The following is a 10,373-nucleotide window of genomic DNA, read 5'->3' on the forward strand; positions in this document are numbered from 1 at the left end:
CAGTAACATCCACTTATTTGCATGAGTGAATACATAAAGTGCACGTGGAAGTGTTTCAGAGATATGGCACTGTATCATTGCCTGCATAACTCATATATTTGGGTCTGAATTGCATTTTGTAGCAAAAAGCTGAAACACGCGATTTCCACTCAAGTCAAAAACATACTCAATAGAAAACGAAAACATCTAGTATGATTTGTACCGGTTTAGGTAAAAATTCCTGCGCACTCAGTAGTTTCTGCACTTTGTTTCTCCTTGGTCCGGTTCACTCCACAGGAAAATTCATCATCTTTGCAAACATATAGATCTGTTGGGACTTAGGCATGTGCTTAGATTTTAACAGCACTTTAGTGCCCCTTGGAGACTGCTCGTGTGTTTTAGTTTTAGCATTTATGTGTCAGCCTACAGAGGACTGGCATAGAACAGTAAAAAAACTCTTCCTCACACGAAAGTTATCATCAGGCTGATCATTGGTAGACTTTTAAATGCCATACCTATGAATGTTGTCCTCTTGCCAGTATTTGCGTGTGCATGTGTGTATATATGTAGTATCTAGTTTGTAGTGTGTGTGTGCGTGTGCACACCTGTACATATATATGTATATACATACCCTGGTTTTGCCCTGTATAATGATACCAACTTGTGTGCAGAGCCAAAAAATCTTAAAACTATACAATGCTTGAGATGCTGCATTGTTTTTATTATAATATTTTTTTTATATCAGATGAATTGCAAGATGTTTACAGATGCTTATTGATATTTAACTTATACAATGGAGTGGCAGGATGTTTATGATTGTTGTCAGCTAAAGAATTGTATACGATTCTGGGTGAAATTTTGGCTTTGTTGAAATCATTGGTGAAACTCCCATTGATCTCACTGGGGCCAAGATTAAACCCCTCTGAATCTATTGTTTACTGGCTATTTTCCTACTGTGATAATTTTTTTAAATGAGTGAAATGTATTTATTTTTTCCCAATGTGAAATCTGCAGTTGCTATTTGGATTTTTCTACAGAACCTGCAAACTACAACACAGGTGGGAATATATGCCTCAGAGAATGTACAGAATTTTTCATTGGTCTGGTCCTTGAATATGTCTAAGGAAATACTTTCTAAAATAACTTTTGTAAGATTTAATACAGAATCTTCTAAAAACAGATCACCTTTCATACCTCTCTCCACAAAGAGGGCATGCAGCGTGGCAGGTGAAAATGAAGAATTATTTATTGATGAATAAAAAGTATTTCCATATATTTTATATACCTACTGATTTCATACAGCTCACCTGGCTCTGCAGATCTGGAATGAGACATTGAAGGACCTTATCCAAAAGTACCGTATCGAAAAAAAAAAAGTAGTATATGGCTTTAAACTTCTCATCAAGACATGGAGGTATCTTCAGAGCCAGTCTGTAGAGTGATTCTTTCAATATTTCATGGATGAATAAAATTATGAAAATATGAAGTGGTAAGGCAAATCAGGCAACTGCTTGATATTAGAGAAATCACTTGTTTAGGAACAGAAGGATCAGTTCTTTAGTAGCTCCAGGGAGGAAAAATATCATAATGCAGCGCTTCCTAAATCCCTTTCCAGGGTATTTTTTAATTGTGTATGCTCTAAGTATATTCTTCCTGTAAAAAGACATAAGGCTGTGAAACAGCTAAATAGATGCATCTTAATTTCTTAATCTAAGGCTAAAAATGTCATTTTCAAACACGAGCTATCATGCACTTTGAAATATATGTGTCCAGAACAGGTAAGTTTTTGTTGACCGTAGAAAGTCATCCCAGGAATACAGTAGGATGTGTAAAATGAGGTGGTTATGCCAATGTTAGCAAAACCTGAAAAAATAGCAAGCCACCTGTATTCCCCTACGAGGCTCTTTCTGAAGAAATCTGTGCAGAATGCCCACCACTCCCAGGAGTCTTCTGCTGTAATTTTCTTTAAGAAGGGATCATATTCAGATTCCTACTCTTCCTCTTGCTAATGAGGAAGGAAGTATGCACCTTGGTTGAACTTTCCAGGAGTTTATTGGCTGTAGAAATAAACCTCAAAAGAACAAACAGTCGAGGCAATCAGTAGGCTTGTGGAGGATCCACAGGGCTCTGCCTGGGCTCGCTGGTCTGCTAATGCAGATCCGATTGCAGATTTGGGGGAAAAAAGCTCTTATTGTGCGGTCAGCGGCAAACCTCACGGTTGTTAGTGGGAGCAGACGGGCGCCCAAGTGAGCAGAGAACTTTCCTTTTGCATGTTTGTTATCTTTCTGTAATTATGATCAGGACTGGAGTTGAGGACTCACCATTATTTGTCTGAAAGGCCAGAGGAGTAGAGGAAATGAGGAGGAAGTGGCTGGAGGTCTGGATCCTGCCTGTAGTTTCCTGCCGCCGAGCTGGTGCACGACTGAGGGCAACTCATTTAACCTTTGTGTGCCTCACTTTCTCCGCCCGCGGGAGTAAGGATGCTTACCACCTTTGTACAGCCCCCTCCGAGACCTATAGGAGAGCAGTGGTGTATAAGCAGCTAAGTTTTACTGACACTATGATATGTAGTATAAATAAATGACTTTTGTCCGTAACACTGCAACAACTGCTTTTCCTAGTTTCAGTTCTGAGTATCTGGTGACCTGTTTCACTCCGGGTAGTCGGTTCTGAAGCTCAGCGATTGCTCTAGTACTTACAATTACACACGTAGCGGGCTCTGTTTGCTGCAGAAAAGAGTAAAACTTTAAACTGCCTGACAAAACTTGCCAATGGAGTATATCTAACAGAGCAGGGGTGTAACTTTTGGCTTTATTTACTTGTAATAATGGTAAGGAACAGTGAATTTTGTTTGTTTACATACTGTTTACAATGGCACAGTTTTATTTTTAATATATAAAAAACGATTGAGGTATTTATTGCATATACTATTTTAAAGATGTTTTATGTGTTTTCACCTTTGGAATATATTGTTACATTTCCTTGTACAGATAATTTGGGTGGCTTTGTTAATATAGTTAGTAATTTTTATGACTACTAAGTGACCAGTTTTCCGTGCCTTTTTATTGTTGGATGCATGATTACATATTTATTATTGTATGGAAGTCACTGAGATGTGTATTTTTGTATTCTGCTGGAAGCAATGGTTGATTTTATTGTACATGATAAGAGATGCCTTCCATAATGGGCACTCGTATGAGATCTTCCTTCTCAAATAAACAGAATGCATTCAATGTATCTAAGTCCTTGAATTCTTTCTGTGTCTAGAAATCAGTGGAAATCCTTGAACATCATGACACTGAATTCTAGATGTTATCTCCTCAAAATGTGGGCTGCTACCGATGTCATCAAATCCAAACCAAAATTCCCTATTTCCGTCAATACAATGGCAAGTCCTTGGCACAGTGTAAGCCTTTGTAATTTAAAAGAAAACTGTGTGCTAAATAAAATTTGGACGAACTACTATCAAGCATCTTTTCTATTCAGTCTGCCACACACTGCCTGAAAATTGTTTTAAATTATAGGCTTTGAATACAGCTTTTAAACATACTTTATATGGCTACGTGCAAGCCCGCATGTAACATGCAAGTAGGTCACTGTGCGTGTGGGTGTTTACATTTGCAGGGATCTTCCGCTAGATCTTGCTGCTGTACGGTGTATTAAATGTAAAAATAGGTTCACGTTTGCATCCATAGTAACAAGTAGTTAAAACAGAATATACAATAGTGCCTGTTTTTTCCCAAGGTAAGCGGCAGTAAAACAAACACACTTTTCCTTAGTAGCGTATACTGAACCTCTCTAACACCAACCCCGATAAACACTCATTTGAGTTGACTTCATGCCAGGACAGGGCGATTCTGCAGGCAGTCATCAGCTACCGCGTTGTAGGTCCATCAGCTGCTCGGCTGGCACTTACCACAAGACGTGATGTGAGAGTAACTACAATCAATAGCTTATACTGAGAGTAACTACAATCAATAGCTTATACTGAAGGAAAAATGTAGTGTGTAGGAACCTAGGTCAGTTGATGAAGGCAATCATCTTGCAGTTGCGATCCTATTGTCCTGAAGTGGTCGTACGTGGGAGAGGCATTTTTATGGATAACCCAGAATTCTTAAAGGTCAGAGCTGGTGGTTTTAACACACAGTGAATTCCAGGTGCTTACAGATCTCTCAGGTTTGAAGCCTGAAGTGGTTGGCTGTAATAATCAAAGCTGCGGCATAAATGAGAGACTGTGTTAGGAGAAACAGCGAATGAGGGAAAGTCAGGGACAGTGCTGGGGATGGCACTCTGCAGTACATGAGATGACTGGGAGTGATGGTGTTTTGACACCGTGAACTCTCCAGAATTGCTTCTAGAAGTAAGACTTAACAAAAGGTAGGCTTCCCCTAGTTCATCTGGCCTGTGTGTTAGATTTGTGTGAATAAGAAGTCAAAGAACGTGAAAAAAGTGGTTGCATTATAAGCCTTAACTTGGGAGATGCACTTAGGGAAGTTTTTCATAATTTTAAGAAGAGTTTGGTAAATGAGTAAACTTCATACCATAATATATATATTAGTACTTGTGGCGTATGATCAATCTGTTCATGCCAGTGACACTGAATGCCCGATAATAAAGACTTGGAAATTGTGCTAACTTTTATCTCCCATGACCAAATTCACTAAAATCTGAAAAAAATAAAGGTGGTAGACAGGAAGGAATTTATATTAGAAGTCCCGAAGCAAATCCCTAGAGCAAATCTAGTAGAGTTCTTGCCCAGTCAGTTTATCAAAAAGAGCTGTATAGATGTCTTGTCTAAAACACAAAATCTAGTAGCGAATTATTTAAAGAGGTTTCATTAGGATGGAGTGACAATCTACAAGGGCATACACGAAACCCATGGCAGAATGAGCAGCTCCCTCATTTCATGTTAATGTTAGGATATTCAAATGTTGGAATACTACAATAGGAAAAAAGGCTGGAAAAGGAAATAGGAAAAGGACTTGGGAGTGCTGGTGGATGAGAAGCTCAACATGAGCCGGCAATGTGCGCTGGCAGCCCAGAAAGCCAACTGTATCCTGGGCTGTATCAAAAGGAGCGTGGCCAGCAGGTCGAGGGAGGTGATTCTGCCCCTCTACTCAGCTCTCGTGAGACCCCACCTGGAATACTGTGTTCAGCTCTGGAGTCCCCAACACAAGAAGGACATGGAGCTACTGGAACGAGTCCAGAGGAGGGCCACGAAGATGATCAGAGGGCTGGAGCACCTCTCCTATGAAGACAGGCTGAGAGAGTTGGGGCTGTTCAGCCTGGAGAAGAGAAGGCTCCAGGGTGATCTTATAGGAGCTTTCCAGTACTTCAAGGGGGCCTACAGGAAAGCTGGAGAGGGACTTTTCACAAGGGTGTGTAGTGATAGGACAAGGGGCAACGGATTTAAACTGAAAGAGGGCATGAAGACATCATGGATGGAATCTGTACTCTAAGCAAGACAAAACGTGAGGCGGAAGCAATAGCCTCTGTCCTGGCTGAATGCGCAACAGATGAGTGAGAGCAGCAGCTGGCCCGAGTCCTCCTTAACTGAGTACCAACGGGATCTACACGGAAGCGCGTCTTCCTTTTTATAGAGGGGAGAGATGGATAGATGTCACAGTGATGAAATGGGACATCCTGAGATGTGGCAGATGTCTCATTGAGGCAGCGGGATTTCTGCTCGGGCTTTAGTTTCCATTTCCTTTCCCTGACAGCAGTGCACAGCTGTGCCTGCACTTGCCCCTCTGAACTCATTCCTCCACTCTGCCCTTTAGCCGTTATTTGCCTCGCTCATGCCTCCAAGCTTTCAGCCCTTCTCAGGTGCCTACCGTCATTTCCCAATTACACTTTGCCAAGTGCAATTTCCTTTCTTCAATTTCATTCTGAAAAAAAATCTGTCTGCTGCCTAGCGACATCAGTGTAACAGCATATAGACGTTCTCCTGGCAGTCACGCTATCCTCTCAGTAAATCAGTTCGCTAATTAAAAGTCACACATGTAATACCTCTGAATCTCCAACGCACTGTGCCTGTTAATAATAATCTGCTAATAGCATAGCTATTCAACAAACAGCGTGTTTTCTCTCGCCCTGAGGCATTGCTGCTTTGCTGAGACTTCCTGGGCACAGCTTCTCCAACCCGCTGATGAAGCCATCAGTTCTCTGAAGGTGAAGTCAGCAAGTTTTCATGCAGGACCCTGCAAGTGGTGTAAGAGTATGTGCTTCTGATTTACGCTTGATGACTTCTTTTCCAGCTAACTTTGCTTAAAAGCGTGAATTTGGTCAATCAGAAACATTAGGGGCTATTATCGGATGAATAAAAATGAAGAAAATGCAGGAGTGGTTGAAGATGCCATGGAGCTGCTTCCAGAACAACGTAGGTTTGGTGTAGGGGAAGCCACTTACTTAAGCATAGTAGGTTCACAAGTCACTTCAGAATACCTGCAAAAAGAGCTTGGTAGGTAATGGTTCCAGGCCATCTTTCTTCCTTTGCCAGCTTCTACAGACACTGGGGGAGCAGGTGGGTTCTGGGATGAATTCATATGAGCCAAGGTGCAGGTTCAGAGGAGGGTGCCTTTGCCTGGACTTGTGTAGATAGCCCTTTCCTAAAATTCCTGAAAAAAACCCAGGCACTTGAATAAAACAGTGTGTTACAAGGTGGGTTTTCCTTTTTTAAATGCTGACTTGCTAAGAAGGTGAGCTTTACATGGTTCTGCTCTGTCATTTAGTCTCGCTTCTTCTCTTCCAAGCCTTCACCTTCCACACCACCACGTTTTGAGACTCTTCTCTCAGGTAATCCACACGCCGCAAACCCAAGGAAGCATTGGTACACAAGGGACACTTGAGATCATGAGGTGGGAGAGCATCAGACAGCATCAATTGCCCCATCAAATCCAGCTGAAATCTGAAATTATTTTTCCATATGCCAGTTAAAGTCACTTCTGTCATTTGTTACTTATCTCATCAGAAGAAAATAATTGAATGAGTTTATATATGAATCAAAATCAAATATGTTCCTTAAAGAGTTTATAAAGGAATTAGACAGCTAAACTGGAGGAAATTGAGTAGGTAATACATGTGTCAGCCCTGCTCCACCACAGCATCGAGAAATGCGCGGTATAAATTTTACAGCTTCAGAGTAAAACCTTCCCAAATTCCTATTAGGAAGATAGATAGTGCTTTACAAAAGGAGTGTCTTCAGGATTAAAATTTTCAATATAATTTCATCTCCCTGTGGCCATTCAGCCATGAAAATGATTACTCTGCAATTCTCAGAATTTGTGCCTATTTAAAATATTGATAGGAATATAAATTAAATCTTCCAGACATTGTGGAAAGAGTAGCCAGGGTGAATGAGCCTAAATTCCTGAAAAATACAATAGCAATTAATTATGTCAGGACAATCAATCACTATTTATTTCTCAGTCAATAAGAACCATAGCTAATGGCTGACTAAGCTCAATTAAGGTTTGATGAAGTGCTAGTTTTAGTAGAAGTTAAATTATTAAACCATATCATTTGCCAGCGGGATCAACAATAGGTCATGGCTTATTTTTTATCCAGAAATCCCCTCTCAAAAGGTATATATTTTGAGATACATGTATATATCTTGAAAGCAAGATTCGAGGTCCTATGTTTTCTTAGGTGGCCAGTGAAGCTGGGATTTTATTAAAGACTTTTTCCCTTGCTAGATTAAAAGGAGAAAAGCCTGGAACATAAACCCTTACGATTCTTTTACATCTGTTAATCTAATACCTAGTTCGAACGCGTCTGATATCCAGAATCTCTGGGGAAGTGGAAATAAAAAATATTTTCTCTTAACTTTAAAGAGCAGTCCTATCCTCAGTAGACCTACTTGCTTTGCGAGTTGTAGGAGCCTGACCATCAGGCTGCCTTTGGGTTGGTAGAAGGGGTTTGCCTGGGAGGAAGCACAGTGCTGGAAAGATGTTACATGACATTTTACCAACCTGTTAATATTCCCATTCTGGCTGCCAGACTTAGTTGTTGCTGCTGTCAGGTTCCCACCTCCCACGTTAAACAGAGAAAAACGAGAATTTCTGGGTCTGTGCCATGCTAGACGTCTGCTGCAGCCCAGCCTTGGGCACTGGGTGATTCTGACGCCTAGAGCATCATTGAGCATAAGGTGTGTACAATGATGCTGCTTCAATTTCTTGTTGAGTCCCTCACTATTTCACCAAAGCTTGGTTTGCTTTCAGTACCAACGGAATTTTTTGTCTTTAGTGGTTCAAGACGTTTACAAAAACACTTGGAGTGTTTCTTTTTGCACTGATTCTTTTTACTGGGCTGGAGTGGAAGTCGTTCTCTTTTAGACATATGCAAATCAAAACTGCCAGCAGGACTTTCCCAGAAGACATTCATACACCTCAGCCAAAACGCAGTTTGTCTTCCTGAATTCTGTCTTTACTTTTTTCTGTTGTCCTCCCTTTTTGATAGTCCAAAATAAAACTGGAGCAAAAAGCCTGTTGATAACACCACGCTTTGCAAGGCAGCTGCATCTCTTCCCTTCCATTCTCTTTTGGCCCTCAGTGTATTTGAGGGCATCCAACACCAACATTGGTGGAGTCTCTTCCTTCAAGAACATGACTGTTACTTTACAGAGGTGTTGAAGCCTTTTTACTGGACTGAGTATGGGGATGGGGAAATGCACTTCTGAAAACACAGATGATATTATTTCACCATACAGAATTAATCCTTAACCACTGCAACTGCTGTTTGTAGAGTTGAAAATTGAGTATCTGATGGCTCAAAGTCATGATCATGTCATAGAGTACCACATGAGCTGAGCTGTGGTAACTGCATATGTCACAGTGAGTATGAAGTCATTCAACTACATCACTATGAAAGAAGTTTAAACTAAGGTACAGCAAGAGCCTTCACACAGATAGTTTTCATTTATTAACTTGATCCTACGTCTAAACAATCTGATAAATCACCTCTAATATTTGTGAAGTGAGTACAATATTCTGTCATATCACTGCACCACAATAAATAAAAACTCATATTCCCTGAATTCATCATAGAATAGCATGATTTATAAAACAGGTGCAATGTTTTATAAAATTTACATGATTTATAAAACTTGTGCAAATTTTACTTTTTAATCCTCTCTTGCATACTGAAATGAATAGTATTTCTCTTTTCCTTTAAAAGCAGGCCACCTAGTGCTTGCAGAGCTTCATCACAGTGAAAAACCTACTTTAAACATCTTGGTTTGCTCTCTTGTTTGCACTCCCTTTAAACCACGGAGCTACTCACTACTTTTCATAGAATCATAGAATGGTTTGGGTTGGAAGGGACCTCAAAGACCATCTAGTTTCAACTCCTCTGCCATGGGCAGGGACACCTTCCACTAGATCAGGTGGCTCAAAGCCTCATCCAACCTGGCCTTGAACACTTCCAGGGACGGGGCATCCACAATTTCTCTGGTGTCTTGGTTTTAGCTGGGACAGAGTTAGCTCTTCTTTCTAGCAGCTAGAAGAGCTCGTGTTTTGGTTTTACTCAGAGGCTCGCTCTGAGAAGATTGTTGATAGCAAGCTGATGTTTGTAGTTGGCCAAGGACTTTTCAGTGTGCCGGAGTGCAGAAGCACCGCGGGATAAGGGGGGAGCATAGCCGGGACAAGGGGGCCGGCTTGTGATTTGTGGTGGAACTTAAGACTGAGGGCCAAACTGGCCAATTAGTATTCCATATCATGCAGCGTCATGCCCAGTATAAAAGTGAGGGTCAGCCGGACAGAAGGGCTTTTGCGCTTTGGCTCTTTCGCCGCTTTTGCTCTTTTGCGTTTGCTGCGCTTTTGCTCTATTGCCTTTTTTTCCCCACTCTCTCCCAGTACTCCCACTCTCGGAGTACTGTCTCTCTCTCCCCCCTTCTATTTTGGGGCCTCGCGTTCATCCGGGATTGCAGCTTCGGGACAAGATAGGCTTTGCATACGAGGGGGTGGTGAGCATCTACACTGTGTATTAAATCATCTGTATTAAATTGTTTTCATCTCAACCCACGGGTTTCCTGTTTATCCTTTAATTCTCTCCTTCATCCCTGGGGCTGGGGGAGGATGAGTGAACGACTGTGGGGGGGTTTGGTTGCCAGAGCAGCCTAACCCACGACATCTGGGTAACCTGTTCCACCCTCAGAGTGAAGAATTTCTTCCTTTAATCTAATCTAAATCTGCCCTCTTTCAGTTCAAAGCCATTGCCCCTTGTCCTATCACTACATGCCCTTGTGAAAAGTCCCTCTCCAGCTTTCTTGGAGGCTCCCTTCAGGTAGGTACTGGAAGACTGCTCTAAGGTCTCCCTGGAGCTTTCTCTTCTCTAGGCTGAACAGCCTCAACTCTCTCAGCCTGTCTTCATAGGAGAGGTGCTTCAGCCCTCGGATC

The sequence above is a fragment of the Tauraco erythrolophus genome, chromosome 1 (genome assembly GCF_009769465.1).
Source record: "Tauraco erythrolophus isolate bTauEry1 chromosome 1, bTauEry1.pri, whole genome shotgun sequence".
In the NCBI taxonomy this organism is placed as follows: domain Eukaryota; kingdom Metazoa; phylum Chordata; class Aves; order Musophagiformes; family Musophagidae; genus Tauraco; species Tauraco erythrolophus.